The following is a 25,434-nucleotide window of genomic DNA, read 5'->3' as shown; positions in this document are numbered from 1 at the left end:
GGAAGATACTGGAAATAAAACTGGAACTATAGCTTTTTGTGTGTAACTACCACAAAAAGCGCATTGTGACACTCAGTAATAACAAACAGAAGACACAATTAGTATGTAAGGAATTGTTACACAGTGATTGTGTTGCTGGGTGCTAACAGAACAAACAAGATTCAATACAATTACTACTTACATATTTGATTTATGGTATGGAAGTGGGACACCGTTATTGCATGGATATCGGGAAACAATATCAGAAGACTGACTCCATATGCCTCTACTCTGTGCATAGCTCTTCCTATGAATGGTTTTCTTTTAATATAGTAGTGAAGTTATGGCGGTTTAGGGTGTCTATAAATGCCCTTTTTAGTCGTTCTCATAAATAACAGTAATATTGATTTCTTCCACCACCAGATGACTAAAGTGTTTAAGTTTTCACTACTTTTGCCCAAGTAGCTGATGTCTCATTATTTTATTGGCATAACAAATTCATTTTTTCATTGATGTGTCCTATGCTTTAATCCTTACTGAATGTCATTCTGTGGCTAAGCCAATTACACTACTTGAGTTAATCCCGGGGGAACAGTTTTTCACCAGAGAACAATTCAAACCGCCCACACAAATATCCGCCCCATGACAGAATGGGGTGGGCAGTGTGAGGACCCACAGAGCTACAGGAATAGAGAGGATTTTAATGATGGTAATCTCTTTTCCTTTGTCTTTATTAGATTGTTATGTAATCCTGGATGACATTTTAGAATAATGGATGCATGGATGGAAAGTGGAAATGAGACGAAGGCAGAGGTAAATGTGGAAAGAATAACTAAATGAAGATGGGTATATGAAGTCCTGTCATACCTCGGACCAGACATAATAATTATAGAAAAGAAAAGAGAGACAGGCTGTGAACAGAGAATACAGAGAACAAGGTTGTTTCTATTCACAGGTGATTATGTAGGCGAGAGAGATGCATTCCTGTGACTCCTATACTATTCACCCCCTCCTCATGCCGGTACCTGCAGAGCTGCTTTAATTAAAGCAGTGATCTTTCTCTTATCTCATTAAAATTTGATGCTGAAATAATTAATGTATGTGGGGAAAGGAAGCAGGTGGAATTTGAAATGCGGGTGTAAATGTATGCACTGAATGCCTCATATGTCTATCCCCTAACCAATGTATTTTCCTTTCATTAAGTCTTTTAAATTAGCTGTGTATATAACTCTTGATGATGAGCCTACTTTGGTGCAAAACTGAAAAAATAGTATAAAGCCTATTGTGGCTTTAGACGAAGCTGTGTGAAGTCTGATTGCCTCAAGTGACGTCACTTTGATGGTTCTGAATAAGAGACAATTGCTTCTGATGGCTGTGATCATATTTTGCCATACCTGGATTCAAACTGCAATAGATGATGTAATAGCAGATACAGAGGGTTCATCATGAGCTGTATTCATAAACACCTGACCTGAAACACAAACACCATGTTGCATTTGGAGAACATCTGTCGCTGTAAAATAACCTTTCAACTTTCCTATCAAAAATGTAAACATAATAGTAGCACTATGACAAACATCACGAGTAAAAAGGTAATCAAAACTAATTGTATATTTAACAAATATTTGATCTGAAATATGACACTGTATTTTATTTATTTGAAATATTTTTGTAATGTATTTATTACTTTATCTGTCTACACCTATTGTCATGTTTTTTGTATACAAAATATGATGTTCATATATACAAAATAAATAAATAAAAATAAAAAAGCCGTTCCGTTTCTGTTGCCAGAGCAACGCTTTCTCTCTCTCCCATCCGCCTCTCACCAGCAATCCGTTGATTTAGTTAAACTCTCGCGAGACTACTGAGTCCATTCAACACACCGTTCTGATTTCTATCGCGAGACTAGAGGCCAGAGTTTGAGAGGGAGGCGGTTACCTCATCGTCGTCGCAAGGCGGAGCGAATCGCTGCAACTTTTTGGATGAACTTCTTATTTGAACAAACCGAGAGGCGGTCGGCAGACTGCACGGACAACAACACACCCTAAAGGTGAAGAGATTTAGAGCTTTTTCCGCTACGAAGTGTATTTACAACCGGTTCGTTTTATCGCGACAGTTTGTGAATGCCAGTAACGGAGCAGCGAGAGCGTTATTTTCCCTCTCGAAAACGCCGACAAGGTGGAAATTACTAAAGGTGAGTGCGCTCTCTGCTACGTTGGTCTCCCTACTCGCACACTAGCAATATCAAAACACCGTTAGTTTGTCGTTAACGGTCAACTTTTTAATGGTTGAATTGTTATCTGTGCATTTCAGTATTTGAGTTAACGTTCATGTCACCCACAAACGGGTTGCAGGTAACACTAGGGAAGGAAAAGTACCCTACAAAGTTAGCGAGCAGTCGGGTAATGTCAGTACTGTGTGTGACTCACGGCTGATGCATCGCCTATATTCTAGCTAATATATCTTTTTACCAACCATGCAAAGCATTTGGATTTCGACCCAACGTTCAGTTAACATGTCATGCCTCCCCCTAAGACAAACCACAGTTTAACATTCAGACACCGTGGCTCCTAAAGAAACAGGAAACCCTGCAAGACGAGCATCAGATAAAGGTAATTGTTGAGTCAAGTCCCTGTGTGTCTGCTGTGTAATTGGGATGGCTAGCTGCAGTCGCTCTTGGGGTTTCCTGTTCATATCAACCATGCCCCCCATCTATTTACTTGTGAACGATGACGCAATCGTAGCCACCAGAGAAATATTGTCTTATATCTGGTGAAGAAGTTATTTTTTGTGCAAATGCATGAAAGTTGTATTAAGGTATATTTGGCTGTCATGCATTGCTGTCGTGCATGAGTTTGGACATTTGCAGTGCTTCACCAAATCCCTTCTAAATGAGGATGCACATAGACATCCCTATGTTGTTATTTTGCAGGGAAAGTTCATGAACTGTTCCTTTGCAAACTAAACTTCTAGGTTTTAGAATGTTATTCATAATGCATGATATGTTACGGAAGCCGACAATGCAGTTGTTAAGGAATGTGCATGACATCGAATATTAAGTTAAAGCCTAATTTCTGCCCAGTGCTCTGTCAAAACCAGCCTCATTAATCAAAATGGCCGTCTGAGTAATCTAGTCAGGTTTGAATAGTGATGTAACACTGCTACATTTAAAGGAATGCTCCACTCATTAGATAATTAATCAAAACTTCAGTATTTAGTGAAACATTATGTTTAAACCATACCCTGAAGAAATCAGCGATATTCCCCGGTAAATAATGATTTTATAGCTCCTTTTTATCAAAACCTGTATATTCCGTCAGGCCGCTGCCATTTTGCCCATTTTCAGTAGTCACGTGATGGTCGTGACGTCATCCATGCGTTCACTTTGTAAACACACGAAAACATGGCGAAATTTTGAGCAATATGAAGAGATTGGAAGGGGGAATTCAGCCATACAGGTTCGAGCCTACTTAGTACTACTTAGTAGATACAATGATTTTGATTACTAGATATGTATGCATGTAGTACCACCCTTGCTAGCGATTCCCTCTCTAGTTTAGCATACTCAGCCTCGTTGTCCCTGGCCCTAGAACCACGATTTTATGGGGCCGGAAAAACTGGGGGGAAATACCCACTAGCCGGTACTACGCTATATGGAAAGGCCACCAAAAACTGGCCTGGCCTGGACGATAAAGGACGTTTAAACGGGGCTACCCGCTGCAATGGAAATGCGCCATAACATACCTTATTCTTACTCCGAGCACTACTTCTGGTCCTCCGTCGCTTCACACTTGCAGAGGGCGATTTCTTAACTGGCCGAACTGGTGTCCTGGTAGGTGATGACACCAGAAAGACCGATGGTACTGCATCTCCATTAAGTAATGGTTGTTCAATAAATCCCATGTTATGTTTTATCATACTCTCAGAGTAGTCGTCCGGAAACTTGAAATGTTCGCTGCATACATGCGCCTGTGGATCTTTCGGTTCGGGCCGGCCACATTTCGCTAGCCACTGCCTCCGAACGTACTTCCTACGCTTACCTTTTGGCAACAGATAGAACCGAGCATTCCGTGGATTGTTCCTATCAGAATTGTGGCAATGTTTCGCGATACAATGAGGCATATTTGAAGAGAGTAACTACAGTAAATAACATGAACATCAACGTGTCCTCGAAACCAAACGCATGGTTTACGTCACGTCCGGTAAAATGGCGCCGCCCACAGTGTTGATGTTATTTCGGTAATTAATCAGTTTAAAATCACTGATAATGTCATCGGATTAAAAAAAAAAAAAGAGAGACTGGCAGAGACTGGTCTGTTTTATCGGATGATAACACATTTTAAATGAGTGTCATGAGCATACCATTCCTTTAAGTGATGAAGGCTTATATCTTAAACACATTTCATTACTCTGGTAAAACTCAGTTATGTTTAAGATTATTAAAACAGGTCGCTCACTTAAGTTTTCTTATATGCAAGTTTGTTCATCTGTGTGTCCGAGCTCTCCTCTGTCTTAATGACACCCTAAGAGGGATTGTCATTGTAAGTGTCCCCCTCCCCCCCCTCCCTCTGTAGCTGCTCTGTCTCTTGTTATTGCTGCCATCTCAACCTGTGGAGTCCGTCCCGAGGCTACCAGCTTCAGTCTCTCAGGGGGTTCACACACACCCCCTTGCCTACACGCAGAAACACACTGCATCCTCCTTTGAGAAGTCCTAAATGGACACGTCAAAGAGATCTCATCTCTATTCATAGGCTGGCCGGGGTGGGTCAGATTCTCAACTTGAAACACAACAGCGGCATTAGAAATATATTCTCTCCAGGACAGCAATTCAACCGCTTTGTCCACTTTGCTTTGGCTACTGCAACCGCTGTGTTGAATCCCCCAAAACTGTCACGTATTAGCGTTCGGACGTCTCTTTCCATCATCCTTCCCGTGTCGGTGCGTTTGAATGCCAAGGCTGAGCAGATCTGGAGTCTGTGTTGCATTTACAATAATAAGTGGGCTATTGAAATTGAGTGTGTAGGTGGAGGCACACACGTTCTGTAACACATGTAGCTGGTGAATCAAAGGGGAGGTGGGAGAAAAGAAAAACGGATACGAAAAATGAAAATGTCAGGGTTGCTGCTGGGCTGCTAAAAGAGTATCAAAGGGCTTTGGGGTTGTAGAGCCATTGAAACATCTTTCTAGGTGCTCGGCACTAAGCAGCTGGAGTTGGCACAGTAGGGGCTCTTATTGTGAGTTTCAAATGAAGATCTTTCCACTGCCTTTTGTAATTGCTTGCAAGCAAAGTCTTTTGCTGTAAAATCTGTATCAGATGTACTGTGATCGGGACGTGGTCACTCATTCAAAAATCCTCTAATGTGTAGCCTAGGCCTATCTGGAACAGACGAGGCTTTTGGCAGTGCGAACAGAGAGAAATTTGGCAAGTGCAAAGTCAGAAAAAAGAGGACACTTTAATCTCATAGCATGCCAGCTCGCACTTTCGTCTGCATGCAGGGGCTGGAAACAGAGTCTTAGCTGTTTACGATCTTCCAAGCTATCCCTGCTATGGCCCCCCTCCCTTGCCGAGCTACTTTCTATCATCTCTGCCTTGTCCTCCCCTTCTGTCGCTGCTTCTTTACTTTCCACCTCCCACGATTCCCTCCTCCCTCCTCCCATCACCAGCAGTGCCTTTTCCTCTCGTCCCGGGCTTCCTTCCTTCCTGTTGTGGAAAGCATGTCGGGACTGACACTCTCCCCATTTCTGTCCACATCCCTCACCTTATCTATCCTTCTCTTTTGCTCCCGTCCTTGTGGTTTACATTTCTTCCCCCTTTTCTCCGTGTTTCTGTCTCCCTCCCCTCCTTCTCTGTCTCTCTGCATGTTGGAGATTGGAATGTGAGCTCCCTCTGTTTAAGGTCTTGGGGTGGGCTGTCTCTTGAGAAATAGCAGAGCAAGAAGTACTCTTTACCAGTGAATAGATCACACCGCAGGCCAGAATGATTCAATAAAACTACTAGGCCTCTGTAAATCAAAGTTATTCCTGTATAGAGAATTTAAAGATGGCCTTCTCGCACAAACACTGCATTTTTCCTATTAACCTCAACATATCAACACTTTTTTCAAGAGTGTTATGGTAAATGCATCACTGCCAACTCAAATTGCAACAGCTGGAACACTCCAGGAGGTTATGCCAGCTAATTAGCATTGATAATTATTAGCATCATTCATATTACAAACAAACATGGTATATTTGTCAGGTTTGACAGTAGACAGAATAAGGCATCGTCGGAGTACTGCTGGTAACTTTCCTTGAACTTTTACTGAAGGGCTAGAGGGATAGAAATGCACACTTTGTCTATTGAGGTGCTTGTTGGAAAGCAGACTTAAACATAAGAGAACGAAGAGCGGTGAACTCGTAACTCTGATGCATTTATTGTACTTTTAGGGTCCATTTATAAGGTCTTCAACTTTATCCATTCAATTTTAAGTTTATTTGTTGTGTTCTTTCACTTGAGTAAATATATCGAGCTGCACTGTGAATGTTAAAACAAAGTCAGAAACGTCACACCATCACACAAAGTTGATTAACACTAAGTTAATACCTAACATATTCTCATTTGGCTGGGTTTAATACATTTCAAACAGCCACCTGTCTTGAGTCGTGATTGATAATACAGCCAGATGAACTTGTTACCATTCTTTTAATTCAACAGATAGTTGGAAAATATTGCAAAATCCAGAAAGTATTTTCACAAAGATTTCATCCCGGAAGACTTGATTAAAGCTTTGTTAGAAGGCCTAGGTCTATGTACTCTGACACATTTGAAGCACAAGCCAGCATATTGTTTCCGCCTAACAAACATCCCTCGAGGGGTTTTCTCTTGATATGTGACATTGCATATCTCTTTTGATCCATGTTTCTCTTGCAGAGGATCATTCAGGAACCCTGTTCAGGCTTTCAGTCGGCAGTGTCAGGGCCTTTTAATAGCAGCCAGAAAAGGAAAGAGAGGGCACAAGAAGAATCAGTTAAGCAGTTCCACCTGAGGTAAAGCAACTTAAAAGCTACATTTTTCCTGTAATGGATCCTTTTCTCTTTCTCCACTTTCTCCATCTCTGTCTGGTGAAATCACTTCTTAATTAGGACTGTAAGAGGGGTTTACAGCGCATGCAAGCGAAGTGGATTATATAAAAAAAGCTTCAGTTGTGAAAGATGAGCAAAAAATCTATAAACACATCATGAAACAATGACTCGGCAGGCTAATCCTCTCAGAAGTAAACAGAAGGAACATACTGTACGGTTGGAGCCCTGAGAGAGAGAACAGCCTGTTATGAGAACCCTGCTTTAATACTGTTAGCATTAGCATAACTACAAATACTGCTAGGCAGCGTGATAGGACATGGAGATACTGTGCACACTTTTGGGCTATTTTGGAACCAAACAACTGAAGCTTGTAGGGAGACAATGGTCCAACTCTATCTGATGCCAACAACTTAAATCGTGTACAAATACAAAAACTGACAACAACACGTACATTACCCTTGTGTTGAAAAAAGAAATACACACCATGATCTGCTAAAGATTTTTAAGGACATAAATGCAGTGTGAAGTTTAATATTCGAACAATGCGGAACCTTTAATATATTTAATGTTGTGTAAACTAGGGCTGCACGATATATCGTGTCTTGACGATAATACCTTTTTAACTTTTTTTTTTTTAAGTAGGCAAATTAACTCAAACACGTGATGTTAAAATTATTTTGCTGCTTGCTACAAAAGGAAAACTCGCACGGCTCTCATGTCAGGGGTACTTGAGTGAGTGACATGCTGGCTCTGCATGCACAGCAAACCACCAATCACAATCATTCTTGATCAGATCACAGCAGGATAACCGAGCTAGCTCAGCTTGTTGCTCTGAGAACTTAAGATCCAGAAGTCCGTGACTAAAATCCTTCATCCGGTTAAATATCGTAAATAAATACCAATTTAGGGCTGGGCGATTTGGCCTAAAAATAAAATCGCGATTTTTTTTCTTCTAACTAATGGACAATTTTCGATTTAAACCTCGATTTTTTCCTGTTTTTTTCTAAACAAACCAGACCAAGGCTCTTTTAAGTGAACGACGGGAGCCGGCTCTCGCCCGCGAACGAGCCGTTTTTTTTGTGGAGGGATCTAGATCGGCATGAAGGCACATTATGCAATGTGCACATCATCCCGCTTATGACACATGGCCACATTCTCAACAAAGTAACGACATGACTCCCAATATTAATTGAAATGCTTTTATGGATTTAGAAAATGATTTTATTGATTTAAAAAATAGTTTTATGTATTGATTTAAATTGACAAGCATCCGCTAAGAAAAGTAGTCCGTTGTTACTGTTTGAACTACGTAGCAACGGCAGGAACTCATCGATAGTGTTTTTGAGGAGCTTTTTGATTACAGATTTGAAAACATCGTTGCTTGCTTTAAAAGTAGCACAATTCATGATGTCAGACCTTGGGAAGTATCTAGAATATCCCTGCCCTAATGCCAAAAGTAACTGGCAACTGAATATGTGTCGCCGTTTGATGTCTATGTCTGGACCGCTGCGTAAAAAGGAGGGTTTCTGCCCCATTACTTCTCTTCTTACTTCTATAAGAATAAAACACGGAGGACGGAGATCTCTTTTCCTCCCCCTCTACAGACCGCCCAGCAGCTGATCTCAGAGCACGCTCCCCTCTCCTGCAGGGGGGCGTGGTCAGCTGCAGCTCACAGAATCAGCCCCCTGCAAAAACAGCGCTGGAAAAAGCAAATGGAGCGAAATGAGGCATGGCTAAAATGCAAGATATTTTTGGTATTTAAAAAAATAAAATATATTTATATACTTTATATAGGTCGATACAGTAGCCCCTTTTAAAAAAAATAGTTTGTATAGGTGTTGCTATCTGTTTTGTGTAGCGTGGTTCTACAAGCAAGTAATTGCATTCATTGGGTGGTATCAGAGATTTACACGGGTCTGTAAATGCAATGAAAACAATTGGCCACAGCAAATCATTTATATTAAACTTTATTTACTTTATTTACTCTTGAATACTTCAGTACAAAGGATGTATTGAATAATTTAAGTGATATATGTGTACACAGAGCTGCAGATCGGGTAGTCACAGGCAATGTGGCTGAGTTTTGTGCGCGTTCTGGAAAGTGAGAGAGTAAGCTAATACGGAGTCCCTTAAAGCAAAACAAATCTGCGGAGTCTAGAAATGTTTTTAAATCGCGATTTTTCGGTTCAGCCATTTCACAAACCGTAGGAAAGTAAAAATGCAAATTAATCGTTAAAACCGAAAAAATCGCCCAGCCCTAATTGTATAGCATTAAAGTTCAAGAAAGGATGGTTTGCAGACAAAATAAACTGTGTTTTCTTCAATTCCTGTATTTTTTCATATCGCAGGGGAAGAAAATATCGCAATGTCAGTTTTTTCCAATATCGTGCAGCCCTAGTGTAAACCCAAAATATTTTAGAATTATATTTGAAATATATATGTATTGTTCCGGAACAAACCAGTGTTGGATCATAGTGAATGGTTTAACACAATTTACACATCTGGCAAGTAGTTATGCCTCTCTCCAGGGACAATGTATATAACACATATTGGAGCACATCATCCATATATAATAATCTTAGGATTGCCTTGTTTTTCTAGCCGTCTAAACTATAAATGCCACTATTTCTAATTTCTGACGTAAAAATGCATGATTGTGTAAACGAAAAACAAAATGCCTGCAACATAATTGCAGTTATCTAGTACAAATATTGCAAAAAGCACTATACATTTTGTAGGATTTTACATACGAAGTTGAGTGTGATTCTGTGATTAAGTTGTCTAAAATGTTTGCAGAACTTAGAGAACACAACGTGGCATCTGTCTAGTTTGAATCCATGTATCTGCATCCAAAGTGTGTGTGTGTGTGTGTGTGTGTGTGTGTGTGTGTGTGTGTGTGTGTTGAATGATTGTCTCAGGATGTTTTCCACTCTTCACCACAATGATGACTTTGCAAAAATGTGCTAAACTGTAAATCTTATCCCCAAATATGTTTGGGAGCATTGCCGAAATTCCCACCAACTGCCTTGCCATCTGTTTCCACGCAGACAGCTCTCAAATGTCTGTCTTGCTGGATGACTAAAAGGATGTTCTTGCTGCCTGCGCTGCTAAATTACTGATTGAAGTGCTTTTCTGACCCGTTTGGATTGTTAATTGATGCCGTCTCTCCTGTGCCATTTTGGGGAAATTATTACAAGTGTTTGGAGCAGCAACATGAAATTAATGCCAGCTATTTGTGGAAATGACATGGCTATTTCAACATTCAAAGAGGTGTGATGTGATGTGATTGTTGTCAGTGTGGAACCAGAATTAATTTCAGGCAGAAAATAATATTCGCTAAATTGAGTTTATTCTCCATCCTAATTCATCATTACATGTTTGTTGTTGCAATCTTTTAAGACAGGCTTAGCAAGGGGATTTCCAATATTTGTATCCTGCCTTAAGCCCACGTTTTATTCAAATAGGTGAACCCCAGTGCAGTTTGTGTGACGGAAAGCAGCTCAGCCTCTTGCGTTTGCTTTCAAACTACGCTCTATATACCCAAAAGGGCTTTAGTCACCCTGGATTGCTCATCATGGTTTGACACAAGCAACCCACACTTTAACAGAGTTCAATTTTACTTTTACAAAACTTAACACTTGGATTCGGTCCCTGGAGCCAAATCTGGAAACAAACAATCATAACATCTAACAGCAATGCCCTCCAGCTGCCTTCCTTAGCCTTAGCTTACCTTTTTTCTTTTTATTAAACGTATTGAGTCAAGAATAGAGATGAAGAGAGATAATGGAGAATGTTTTTGCAATTAGCAAAGGACAATCTATTAGGTTCCTATTATGGTTTCACCTGAGGAAGCTCTGTAATTGGAAATTATAGTCATCCAAGTTCTGTCTTCTTCTTTCTGTGTTAAGTCGAGCCCTAAATGGCTACTGTGAAACATTTTTACGATTAGTGGATCTTCAACTAAGATAATTAGGGGAAGGCTAACTAGACATCTAGTTTTGTAAATATATTTTAAGTGTTCCATCAGCTCTACAGAGTTGTGTAGGGTGCAAAGAAAGATTTGAGTGAATATTTTGTTTAAAGAAACTCATTTAAACTTCCCAATCATATTTGGAGAGGCACACACTGCAGGCTCATATAACGGAATGCAATTGAATCTGCGTTGTATCATTATGTCTAGGCTGTACACTGTGTTTGTGTAACTCTATATAGCAGGGGTGCCCAACCTTTTTTGAACCGAGAGCTACTTTTAAAGTTGCCAGTCTGCCGAGATCTACCAGTCCAAATAGAGAGGCGTAGCCATTACTGACAGCCTACTACCAGGTAAATACACACTTCTACTTGTATAAAACTGACCTTTGTACGATTAATACTTCATAAAATACTGCAGATCCTTTATCTTACCTCTTTCTAATCTACACACATACAAGTATTTAACTGAAGTTACACAACAGTGTTGTTGATACAGAGTTGGAGTTTATTCACACGTCACAATACAGTGGGTAATGTTTTCAAGAAGCATTGAACAGTGCTGCCACATGTGACACAGGGAAAAAAGAAAAGACTCTGAACCCTTTCTTTGCCATTATATACAAATAGTGTTGCTACAAAAGTATAAATGAGGCTTCCTAATAAGACAACTCAGATCTGAAGCTACACAGGAATCTGCTGCCAAAGTGCAATAAAAAAGACAAAATTAATAGAATCAAACCCTTTTTTTGTTGCATTTTAGTAGAGTATAAAAATAAATGCCTTTAAAATAGGATGCAAGCAACACTAGTTTCTTAACCTGAATTGATAATAGACTATAATCAATTTAAGTTTTGTACAATAATTATAATGAATAAGTTCAAACAAACTAAAACTTACAGCAGATTAATAACGGTATCTAACTTGAGTTTTTATTATATCAAAAACCTGTTGAAATGCTGCTGTTATTTTTACTGTCCCCAAAAAGCTCATCGGCAGTCTCCATGAATGCTTCTTTCACAACTTTGCCGTCTTTGAAAGACTTCATGTGTTACGCAAGAACGTGACTGACACGTTAAGATACTATGTCTATAGTAGCAGCCTTGCTCTTGTTGTTGGGCCTGGTGAAAATGGACTGCTGTGCATTTAACTGTTCTTTCAGGCCCCTCCCCTTTTGGAGCATAGGGCAGAATTAGGAGGGAATTCCGTCTCGTAGCGTTTGTGCACTGTTTTGAAATGCCGCTCCTAAATTACCCTTCTTCGATAAAGCCACGCTCGCATTGCAGATGAGACAGATGGACTTTGAATTGGAATAGATACAAAAATAATCATCCTCCCACTCGGAGTGAGAATTATATATGTTTTGCTTCTGCCATAATTGCGGTCTTGTGTGTGTGCGGACTGTCACTCCTGTTGACACGAACAACGTTAGCGAACTAGTGCACACTGCCCACTGCTCACCAGCCACGCCGGCCAGCCACACATGGGGTCACGCCGGCCAATCACAAAGCTTTGATGCGTTCAAGTGCATTATTCTGGCACAGGAATATTATGTTACAGGACATTAATTTAACGAAAAAACAGAATATTGTTGTTCTATTTTTAGACACATCTCGCGATCGACTGGGAATCTCCCCGCGATCGACCGGTCGATCGCGATCGACTGGTTGGGCACCCCTGCTATATAGGCTACTTATATTCAACAAGCCTGCTGGTGATGCACTTGCCCAGAATATTCCTCAGTGGTGTTTAAATCACCTCGTTTTACACTGGCTAACTGTCCAGAGCAATCCAGTTACCAATGAACATGGATACCTTTTATCACACATATGCCCCTGAAAGAAAGGACCCTTCCTCATGTGACTGTGTTGGCGTCCAAGCATTGTGATCACTGCAAAATAAGATCTGGGTCAATTGTATTACATAATGCACACTGCTCAGTTTGTGAAAAAACATGTCTTGTGCATGTATTGTAGACTCTGACTATGTTATGATTGATGAATGCTACGGTATCTTTATACGAATGGCTGTGGTCACATGTAATATTTCTCTTTACGTGAGTACAAGCTGACACATACAGCAGTCTGCTCCCCTTTTCATCAATCAATGAAAATGGAGGAGAGCGCTCCTAAAATAAGATCATCCTCTTGAATAACTTGAGATATATTCATATATTCAAGCAGGACTAGTTTAATCAGGCAATTGCAATTCAGTTTGCAGTTTTTACTTTCAGTCCATTAGGCTATGAATTCTACATTATTACATTTTATTTCTTTACTTTGTCAAATATGAGATCCCCTTAACTGCTCTTCTCATGCCGCAAACCTCCTCCTCCTCCTCCTCCTCCTCCTCCTCCTCCTCCTCCTCCTCCTCCTCCTCCTCCTCCTCCTCCTCCTCCTCCTCCTCCTCCTCCTCCTCCTCCGACAAGCACACATGTGTATACACAGGGTTAAAGAAAAACATATTGTCTGATCTAAAGGAAAATTGTTACTACTTGAAGTGGGAGGCTGTCATCTGTTGGCAGTACATTTTATTTTTTGATCTAAAGCTCCATGCTATGTATAAAGCTATCGCAAGTTTTGAAGCAGCTGCCCTTTTATGTGTTGTAGAAGAAGAAGATATAAGCACTGCTGTCTTATTTTTCATACCACACATTGAAGATCCACCACTGCGTAAAGAAGTAGTTCAGAGTGAAAACAATTCTGGTTCTAAAGTCAACAGGCTTTTAAGTTTTCTCCCGTCCTTGGAATTGATTCATAAATGGCGCATTTCCACTACAGGACCTAGCCCGGCTTAGTACGGTTTTGGTTAGGCCTTGTTAGGCCAGCCACACTTTATGCTGCATTTCCATTACAGTTTAGTAACAGGGGTAGTAACTATAGTAACGCAGTGTAGGCGGGGCGATCGGCTGTTCGGCGGGCGGAGCGACGCTGCGTTGAACTGCCGTGACGTCATCTTCAATGCGAACCACAAAACCAAAACATCAGCCGTTAGCTGTTAGCACTCAGAGCTCCTCATATCTGTTCAGAAACTAGACAAAAGTTAAACAAGTACAAACCACAGACTGTCTGTGTCATGGAGAATACAGTCGCTGGTTTATTTATGTCTGTAGGCCGTTGTTGTGAGTGTGGACGGAGCATATACAACGTTAGTTTAGCCTGGTCGATCCGATCTCCATTCAGAAAACACGCATTTTAAAAGGTTTTTCAACTGCCGTCTTGTCTTGTCTGCAGACCGGTATCAGTATGTTGTTACTTCGGCATCATTTTGAAACGTGTATTACAATTAAATAATGGTAAAATATGTTCATTTTGTTGTAGTTGTAGCCCCCTCGCCAGCGATTCTCTCTGACCATTCAGCAGTCGAGAGTATTTACGTCATTAGTTTAGCATATTCAGCCCGGTTGTTGGCCCGGTAAGAACCTCGATTTTGGAGTGCCAGAAAAAAGGTGAAAAAGTAGCCCTGAGCCGGAACTACCCCTAGTGGAAAAGCAAAAGCAAAAAACGGGCCGGGTTTGGCACGGCCCGCTTAAACCGTGCTACGGGCTGCAGTGGAAAAGCACCATAAGTGAGCTGTAATTGACAGTCTCTGTGATTTCACTGTCACTTTGAGTTCAGTTCATGGGGCTATAATGCCCCACTGAGCCACAGCAAACCAAACAGATAATCTTGTGGCCATGTTTATGTTTCTGGTAATGCGGCTGCCTGGAAGGAGTTATGTTAAGACACTTTGAACACACATTTTAAGCAGAGATGAGGTTTAGTGCTCAAGATCCTTTAAGATGTCATGAAAAGGGATTGGGAGTCTGTCAACAGCTAAAAAAAAAGTGGACAGTAATGACACACCACCTGACTATAATACTAAATAATACATAACAAGATGCTACATAAACATACTATAATTACCATAGTGGATCAATGTCGTCCCTTGGCGTGATGTCTAAGTGTTGTGATCAAATCAGATTGACAGGTTTGACAGATTTATAAAAAATGGTATCCCAGTATGAATTTTAGCTTATCTGAGAATGCGCTGAATATAAACAGGGTATAGTAAAGACTCCAGCCTATGACCTTGCAAAGAGTAGTCAGCAAATAGATAGATATAGATGGTTCTTGCTTGAGATCAGGCTAGCTAAAAGTGATTATTGTGCTGGTTGTCTACTTTTCAGCTACTTTTCTATATGAGGTTTAGGGGTGGTTTCATGTCTGTGTATCATTTTCTAAATCTAATTCAATATAAGAATGGCATAGTCACAATTCTGAAATCGAACCTTTATACAAATACCTTTTTAATACCTTGGAGAAAAACCAAGGGCATTACATTTAAAAAAAAAAAAGAAAGATAAATAGCGGCATGTGTCGACTCCCTGTTCGGAGTGGTATGGAAGTCTTGTACAAAGCAGCTTGCATCTGCATTAGAAAACTGTAAGAAAAGTTGTATTTGGTAAACAGTTAGGCATATTCAGTGCATTTTTATCGGTGTAATCTTGCTATCAGGTTGAGTAACTTATATAGACTATTCTTGCACTATTTCTATTCTATTTTATTTGTATTTACTTGCACTATTTTATCTGTTTTTATTGTGTTGCACTGTTGGAGGAGCCTGTGACCTAAGATTTTCATCGACATAACTACACTGTAGCTATGTACGAATGACAAGAAAAGCCTTGCATCTTGAATAAGGCTTTAGCATTCTTGCCTCGTGCCAAAGAAATACAGCTCTGGTGGATCCTCATAATGAAAGTCATCTTGTTGAGTTTTTGGGTCCCAAGGAGGTCCTAGTGTTTGTGCCAGAGGAGTTAACGTATAAAATCCATCGTTAAGCAGCAGCAGCTTTTGGCTGAACCCTCAACAGTCTTCCTGCTCTGCAGATCCTTGCACTGACACACAACCAGACATAATGCTGATGGCAGTGAATTCCTCTCTGTCACTTGTTAGGAGCTGGGCAGGATGCTTCTTTGTAGCAATACGTTTATTTTGTTATTAATGTAATGTTTTAATCTAGAACAATTCTGATCATTCTGAAAAATACCCTGTTCAGTTCAGGCATTGTGTCGTTTGATTTTCTGACCTTAGTTCAACACTCAAAGGCTCCCAATGATATAGTAAGAAAGAAGAACTGGCTAATGTTGGAATTTCAATGAAAGGTAATTAAGATAATTCTTCTTTGAAGACTTCTCTGAATTGTCTGTTTATCAACTCATTTATTCTACTGCATATTCCATAGACACATTCGAGGCTAGAAGTTTGGACCAGCTTAAAGACCTGCAGGCTATTTTCTTTAAAAGCAGTAAAAATGAGGTCACAATGCCCAGGAATAAAACATCTGGTTTGCAGGTGGTGGCATTCACCAAAACAGGAAAGTGGCCCGTCCGATCTGTAGTGCTCCTCTCTGCTCGTTGTGCTCATCCAAGAAGGGGGAGTGTTTTGGCATTTAAGGTGATGGCCTTGAGAGCCAGAGTCAAGTTTCTGTCCTCAGCTTTAACATATTTCAGGTTCATGGCTTAGTACGTACCAAATATTTGGCTAGAGTGCATAAAAGAGCCTTTCACTAGTTTATCCCACCATGCTTTCAGCTGGGGGTACAATGGCATGCAGCAGAATGTGTGAGAATGCTGTGTGTTCTCAATAGAGATGACCTCATTGTTTTCAACTGTATCTACATGGCATGAACAATAAAATCTGCATGCCTCAATACCCAAGCCTCCCCTTATGTGTTTACGTCCCTATCCCGGGTTGTGTATTTACATTGTAGTTTACAGGGATTCTTCTAATATTTACTCAGGGCTGAACTGGTTAATGATTATTTGGACAGGCAGGGTTGTAAGTGTTGGGCTACACACGCTCTGTTGTTTCACAGAAGCCAGCTCCAATGGGCTTTGTTCCTGATGTCAGTAAGTGAATGCAACCCTAACCTTGACAACCTTTATGAACTTTTGTTCAGATAAACGGTTCACTGAGGGAAAATCTATTTGAATGCTTTATTTTCCAGTCTCAAAGACTTGTTGAGATAGGATGGCCTGCATTATAGTATATTTGAATAACCGGATAATAATCAGGAACAATATCGTAAAATGTGAAATGTATCTGCTTTTATGATGCGATAGTAAACTGAAAGTTTTGAAGTTTCTGACAAGACAAGCTATTTGAAAATATAATCTTGGCCTCAGATAAATTGTGGCAGCCTGGTTTTCTACTGTTTTAAACAATGTATAATCCAAACAATTAATCAAGACTAATAAGTAATGAGAAAAAGTGTTGTTATTTTAAAATAATTTCATCCAACTTATTTTTATTTCCGAATATTCTCAAAACCAGGCTTTTTTGTCACCTAAGAGTAATCGGCTGTCATCCCCTCAATTCTGCTGAAAGGAAACGTTGACTCATGGAGCAAGTGACGGTGACCTTGTCTGTCAGAAAACCTCCCGTCTCACCTCCCATTCCATCACATCCCCATCACATCCACTGCCTTGTTAGAAGTAACTGAAATATATTGGGCTTCTCTGGCGTTAGAGTGCTTAAAATTGTCATTGGAGGCAATTCACCACATTGAGCTTTGATTACATTACATTGCATTTAGCTGACGCTTTTATCCAAAGCGACTTACAATAAGTGCATTCGACCAGGAAGATACCAACTTGAAGAAAACAGAATCATATAAGTACATCAGGTTTCATAGAGCCAAAACATTTCAAGTGCTACTCAACTGGCTTTAGATAAGCCAGTCCTTTATTAGTATATAAGTGCTTTGTTAATAGTTCTATCGCTCGAAGTGGAGTCGAAAGAGATGAGTTTTCAGTCTGCACCGGAAGATGTGTAAGCTTTCTGCTGTCCTGATGTCAATGGGGAGCTCATTCCACCATTTTGGAGCCAGGATAGCAAACTGACGTGTTTTTGCAGATGGGAACTTGGGTTCCCCTCGCAGTGCGGGTGCAGCGAGCCATTTGGCCGATGCAGAGCGGAGTGCACCTGCTGGGGTGTATGGTTTAACCATGTCCTGGATGTAGGAATGTGGATGTGATCCACTCCAGTGGCATTCTGACAACTTCTATGTAATGCCTCCACTGAGTCTCTCCAACCGGGAGGAGGAACGCTCCGTCAGTAGTTTATAGGTGTGAGGTCTGTTTTTCATTAAGAAGCTACTGGTGCATGGGAGGAGAGGTGGCTGCCCTGGTGGTTCATCTGATGACAGCAGGCCAGTTAGGAAGTCAAGTGTCTTCGATAAGGGCCCACAGAGTGCTTTTTAAAGAAGAGACTGCCTTTAAGATCCCATAGCGCACTTGAGGAAAACAATAGGCGCTTTCACACCGGAGTACTTTTCCCAGGAATAGTTCCGATAGTTCCTGGGATTTTTCGTTCACACCAAAAAGATCTGGAACTAGAACTTTTTTTCGGGAACCTTTTCACCCCTTCTTAGTCCCTGCTAGAGAGCAGGTACTTTCCTGGGGAGGAAAAGGTTCCAATTTCTGATTGGCTGGACGAATTGCAAACCACGCCCCGTAAAACTCTAAAAATGTTTTGTGAAGCCGCCATTTTTATTTGCTCGCATTAGCATTATTAGCATTAGCCCAGCGCACCAACGGAGAGAGACTAACTTATGGCAACACAAAATAAAACGTGGGAGTGATGAGGTGTCTGCGCTTCTGGCGATTTACCTGGGACTTCTGGTGGCAGTATACGCCGTGAAGTTGTTTGCGGCCTGCCAGTAAACCCAAAGCAGAAGAAGTGACGTCAGCGGCTTCATTTGCGTAATCCTCCCTCAGGGACCTATTCCGGTGTGAACGCGATCTAATTGATAGTTCTGGAACTAAAGGGTTCCGGGGAATTTTGTTCCGGGAACTATTCCTGGGAAAAGTACTTGGTGTGAAAGCGGCTATTGATTATCTGTATTGTATCGTCTCATTGCTTGTATACTGGTTGTCACACACAAAATAAACAATGGACTTGAGATACTTTATGAATTTATGTATCAGCTTTCTGCATGTTTGTAGAATTACATGAATGATTGTGAGAGCTCAGGTGGAGAGATGTAATAGCTTATCAGATGACATGAATAGCACGATTGTAGTTGGACATCACAGAATGTACCCGAGATGAAAAGAGTATCTAGAGGCTTGTACAGTAGCTCAAAGCACCACTGGGTTTTCTCTGCTTCCTGATACGAGATTCAATAAGCGAATGTTGCCAGGCAACAAGTGCAATTCCACTTTTGGCAAGGAATGCTTAGTAACAAAATGTGTGTCCGTGAAGTAAAGGCAGAATCATGGGTGGGATCAATGACGGATAAAAACCCTGGAATCTAATCACCCATTTGAGGCTTTCAACTAAGGGAATAAATGCACCCCACAGAATACCTTATGTGTAGTGCACCTTTTCCTATAATAAAGGAACGTTACAAGAGAGACAATATGTAGATGGTGCATATAATATGCATGTATGGATCATCATGCTCTCTCAGGCATTCACATCAGCTGTCTCATAGCTCTAAAACAGCTGTGCCAATCACAGTTAAAAGTGGAACTGCGATACTTTAGCTAAAAAAAGATAATTGTAGAAGAGCATGATGCACCCTGCTGTACGTCTTCTTCATTAAAAGCAGAATATCCAGTTACTAGCGATCAGTCTGATGTGAAGAGGTCTGCACGGTTCTGCTGTTGCCATCTGGTGTCACTTTCAGCCGATTTAATGAAATAATGCAGTGAAGGGCCGTGCGTAACGGCGCTGCACTCTGGCGTCACTTCTAGGAGCCTGCAGATTTATCAACATATGTGTCCTGTTGCATTCAGATGCTGCAAAGATTTGATGAACCAAAGGAGAAGCTTATCATACTATAGTGCATGTTTAGTCCATCAGAGGGGACATTTACATTGTCACAGCAAAGTAAAGAGACACATATGAATTCAGAGGCATGCATCAAATATTAGACAAATCCATTACAGTATTAAAAGTACAGAAACAGTATTTTTTTTAACAAAGGGTAACGTTTAGAAGTAGTGTGATAGCAGCCAGATAACAGTAGTGAAAGTAAAGTATATATTGCACTGTTATTTACAGATTGGGTTACAGTTAAATAGTCTAACTAAGAGATAGAAGTGTTAATCAATGGTTGTTACATAACCTTTGTAACAAGCCACTAAGCATGAAAAACACAAACACGCTGATCAATGCATCACTATGAACCTTTCTATTGTAGTTTCCAAAGCTCAATCTCCCACAGTCCTCCCAACAGGTTGTGTCAGAGCACTCTCCTCTCACAATGCACCGCTGCCCGGTCAGAGAGGTGGGAGGCGGAGTGGGAGGAGAAGGGTAGTGTGGTGTGAATAGGGCCTGCGGGGGTGGCGCTGCTGCTGCCGCGTTACATAATATCAGATGAACCCAGCTGTGCTCTGTTGTGTAGCCCATGGCTGAAGTGGTGCCAGCCGAGCCCTCTGATGAGTCCACCTGCACTCTGAGTGGGGGGACGGCTCCATAAACAGACTCACCCTGACCACACTGATCACATGTAGTCTGATTGCATCGGAGAGAATCACAATCAGAAACAGGTTTATTACCAGGTAGGTTTACGTACAAGGAATTTCATTTGGTGTTGTTGTGCATACATAAAAGTAAAAGAAGAATTTAAAACACAGCTAGAGAACTAGAACAATATTAAGAATAATAACAAATATAGTAAAATATAACAGTTTACATTGGAATGGAATAAAAAATGGGTGAAATATCGGCGGCACCAACATCCTGTCCTCCATCAGTGGGTTGCCATGGCAGCACAGTTGTGTTGTCACAAAACCTTGGAGTCTTAATGATAAGGCAGGTTTTTAACAACGGTAATTAGAATTTCCTTTTCTTTGGCCAAAGCTATCTTCAATGGAGCAATGCACCAAGGAAAAAGATATCCTTTCATCATGTCTGTAGAAAAATGCAGCTTATAGTTAGTTTTATCTTGTTGCTACACAGTGATTGTGGACAGGAACTTCTGTGGAGACTCGATTCATTTCCACAGCTGGCTGGTGTGTTTCTTTTGGCAGACTTTGCAAGGAGCATAAACTTTGAATATAAACTTAAATAATATACTGCAGGTGTCTTCCCGGAACGGGTATATCACCCGGCAAGCTCTTTTTAAAAAGCCCATATCAGAGTCACTCATTAAAAGCTCATCATGTTGCCCTCCCAGTCCTCTGTAATTAAAGGAAGAGGCGTCTGAGTTTCTTTGCGTCTCTGATATTGCGTTACAGCTAGAAACACAAACAAACTAGCATTTACCATTTATTAGAAGTTTGTTTTAAACAAACACACACTGAAACCCACACTTCTTCATACACATCAGCCATAAAGGGAATATAACAAATTGAAAGAAATGTCTGCAGCACCGTCGGTGGTGATCAGTCTGTGTTGTATAGCATTTTGTTCTGTGTTATATCCAAAGGCATTGTCCTAACTAAATAATAGGATATTTAGCTTTTGATGTTTGGTGGACATATTGTGTGAAAAGCTTTAAGTGTAATATGTCTATTTCTGATAACGTTTAATTGGCTGGAAAAAAGTTCAAGGATGCCAGTACATTATCAGATTGCTGTAAGCCAGCAGCTATGAAACACACTGTTATTTAAAACGCACTTTACACAATTTCACTGAAACACAGACATGTCTCAAGTGATTGATAGATGGATAAACCATGTAGCTAAAAGCTGCCTGAAAACAGCCAACAGGAACTTGTCTTATGTTGGCTTTCCCCCACCTTTCACATTGGCAACTCAAATGACATAATAGGCGCTTTCACACCAAGTACTTTGCCGTACTTAGTTAATCAGAACTCTTTAGTTCTGATGAACGCGATCTGCTCTTTAGTTCCATGGGGGAACTAAGTGCTGGGAACTAAGTACGGCAAAGTTCTTGGTGTGAAAGCAGCTAAGATACATAGTTAGAAACAAGGTGGTAGAGATGAGCAGGGAAAGATAGATGTTAAGTTTAGGCAGGTAAAAGTGGAGAAGAATTCATGTAGAATTTGATCAGAACAAGGGGAAAGGCAGAGGGAAATACCAGTAGAGCAGAGGTTTCAGAACGATGAGCTCACAATAGAGAAAGGTGGACCTCAAGCGAATCCAGCCCCCGCACTTAATTGTTTTGTTTTGCCACGAAAAGCCTGAGATGCCTGTAGTCAAGCAACGGCTTGACCCTTTCTTTGGTAGTGAACTGCAGGGCTGAGGGCACAGAAAGCTTAGCAGTAGGTCTTCTATTCAAAGGCTGTTTCCCCACTTTGGGAGGGGCACAGCCTCACATCGGTCACATCCGGCTCCCTTCCCTTATAACAGCGATTACCCAAGAACCCCTGCTCACTTTTTCTCACGGCCATTAAACATGCACTTGTCAATCTTCGCCTGCGGCTGATGGTTAACAGCCATTTGACTCTCAGCTGGTTCAGGCCTCATCGATACAAGTGCACATTTTCTACCTTAGTGGTCTCCAATCATGTGCATTTTTCACATGATTTCACATGATCATCAGACATTTTTCTATTCTAGTTATATTACCCTTTTAGTTCAGCTGCTATTGAGTTGTGTTGGCATACAAAATGTAAACAAGTACTCATGGCTCATGGTTGGGCGATTGGAAAACTGTATTTACTATCGACAATTGGCTGAGAAATAGCTGGCTCTTTTTTATTTGGCAATTTTAGTGACACAATCACACACACACATTCATACTGTATGTGGCAACCAATAATATAAAGGAAGAACTACATAGCCAATCAAAAGGTCTGCCCACAGATCCTTAAATCGTTTTTTGGCTTTGACTGTCGGTGATGTTACCTGGTACAATGTCTGGTGCTCTGAGATACTTTACACTGTTGGCACAATACAAATAACTTGAGAAGAGAGCTAATACTGAGCTTGTGTCTTCAGATGTCAGGATTAAAAGCTTTAGAAAACACTTGTCTCTCTCCGTCTTTTGTTTACCTTGATGGTGGAGCTGCAGTTTTGCCTGTTTTGTTTAGGAGCTTTTATTCCTGCCTAGGTATGCTTGTGGTTTGTGAATTTGCTTTGCACTCGACTCTCACTATCATTGACACATTAATTCAATAACAATGAATTTGATTATAATTGTAGGATAACAATCGGATCATTTTGTGAAGAAACAGAATTGGATTCATTTCCAAAGATGATTCCTCTGGATGTCAATTAAATACAGATCTGTCTATTACTTTAAATAGACAAATGAACAATAAATGCGTTTCAAATGAACAAAGTCTGCAGACCGACTGACATATACATATACAATTCTTCTTGGAAGACTCAGCAACCCAAATGTAGGCACAAATCCACACATGAATGCACGAACAATAAACCCCATCAGGATTTGTGGAAAGCAACATTTCAGGGCTGGGAAACCATACAAAATGGATATCAAAGTTATGGCTAGTTATGGATCAAATAACCAATTAAATCAAATACATATGACATTTGTTAAAAAATAACCCAACAAGGATCTATGTGCTAATTTGTGCTGTGAAAATGCTTACATAAAGTTGGTAACAAAAAGATTACCAAGATACTTCTCCAAGTGTCTGGAGAAATGTGGAGTGAAGCAAGAGGCAGGAGTCTCTACGTTAACTCGGCTGTGCCATGGCTACGCCTCCACTGCTGTTATTAATTGTGTGAATGCTAAAAAATACAGAGAGAAGAAACTAAAAACAGCATGTTGTTGTTGTCAAGCTATTGTAGGCTGGGGTTTTATGAGCTTTGAGGCTGGGCATATGGTAGCTGTGATTTATAACTTTTATTATCAAGGTTTTAACACCCCATCAGCTCCCAATAGATGACACACACACACACACACACACACACACACACACACACACACACACACACACACACACACACACACGTGCCAGATTGTGGTGAGACAGAGTTGTGAACAGTAAAAAGTTCCCTCAAGTGAGGCTTTGACCTCAAGGATTTAATATGAATGCCTCTCCACTGTCTCCAGGTCTGTTTGAGGGCCGAGGTGCAGGTGGCTTTTAGAGATCACACACAAACACAAGGCTTCACACAGATACACACACTTCCTCGGCTACCTGAATCCTATGTGTGCTTTTCCTTTAGCTCACTGTGAGAAGTGCAGACCAGGGAGGAGTGGAGAGAATGGAAAGCTTTTTCCAGTTGAACTTATGAACTCAAGTTGGGACTTTACACTCTTCTCTCTCCGTTAATATTCTCTCTTCTAACTCACTTTTTATATTTCTATTTGTAGAACTCTCTTTGGTCCTCAACCCATCTTTCTTACTTGGTGTTATCCAAAATAAAGTCTGTATCTTGCTTTTGGACTTCAGCTCTGATGTGATTTACAGTCGAAACAGAGGATCTGCTACTTTGGTCATGCTTTTTCTTCCTTGCCACATTTTGTCAATTTCCCTTCGCACAGATGATTCCCAGACTTCTTGGGACTCACACAAACTTTTTTCTTTTCTGTTGCTCCCTTTTTCTCCTCTCTCCTCTATCGTCAGCTCTACTCATCTTGATGGCTTGATAGTTGGCTAAAAAAAGCAAACACATCTCTGCCGTGGCACTTAACTGACATCTCCTCTATACTCTTTGGATTAACATCAACTCTCTCGATAGGCTCTCAGTGTGTTGACTTAACATAGTTGCATAAACCCTCTAATGTAAGCAGCAGCCATGAGTACGCACTTCTGATGAATATATCCATGATGACAGTAAATCGGAGGCTTTTGTGGCTGTTGGGTGAACTCCTACTGGCAAATCAGACATTTTACTAAAAGCTTGGCCCTTCAAAGCTCACTGGCCAGGTTTCATTGAATAGCACCAGCAGCAAGCCTAATCCGGCCTCCAGTCTGAAGAAGATTTAAACGACAAATAGATTTGATACAGCGGTTTACGCCAGGCTGTATCCCCGTTTTCTGAAGGGGTTGAGGAGTGTGGGAGAGGAAAAACTGAAGATTATGTCTCCATGACTGAGGAATGTGAAAAGCAGTCAGCTGAGATTTGGTAGAGAGCGCTGGCCAAAACAATAAAGATAGGTTTGGAATGGGCAGAAAGTGAGGGTAGGTGGCAGAGGAACAAAGCTGCTTATGCTGGATCGCAGTGGCTTTGAAATGAAATCCATGGAGATTTAAATTTTCTGCAAGTTCCCTCAGCTTCCCCATACACCTTCATGGGGCTTTATAGAGTATCCTGCTCCACTCCTTCTGTGTATTCTCATACTTTATTAACTTACTCATAACATGTGGGGGCATTCTCTTCCTATTGGGTGTGATATTGGTTTTTGTATTTTTATGGGTAATTTAAAAGAGGTGTTGATTTAATATCATTGCCTTTCAGTTTTCAAGCATTGCTATTGTAGGATTAGACTTCAGGATATGGGAGAGAGGGATACATAAAGAAGAATTTAAAAGGTGCTAATTATA

General features: G+C 40.7%; 1 protein-coding gene across 1 annotated transcript in view; it reads left to right on the top strand.

Annotated features, from left to right (window-relative positions):
• Positions 1 to 1,927: 1,927 nt before the first annotated feature.
• The window catches only part of sipa1l1 (signal-induced proliferation-associated 1 like 1), a 99,501-nt gene continuing 75,994 nt past the window's right edge, over positions 1,928 to 25,434 (top strand). Inside the window, 1 exon segment of the mRNA XM_034220895.1 lies at positions 1,928 to 2,176. The gene's annotated coding sequence lies outside the window, so the exon portion shown is untranslated.

The sequence above is a fragment of the Gymnodraco acuticeps genome, unplaced genomic scaffold (assembly GCF_902827175.1).
Source record: "Gymnodraco acuticeps unplaced genomic scaffold, fGymAcu1.1, whole genome shotgun sequence".
NCBI lineage: Eukaryota > Metazoa > Chordata > Actinopteri > Perciformes > Bathydraconidae > Gymnodraco > Gymnodraco acuticeps.
The sequence above is the reverse complement of the archived record's forward strand: the minus strand, read 5'-3'. Positions and strand labels throughout refer to the sequence as shown.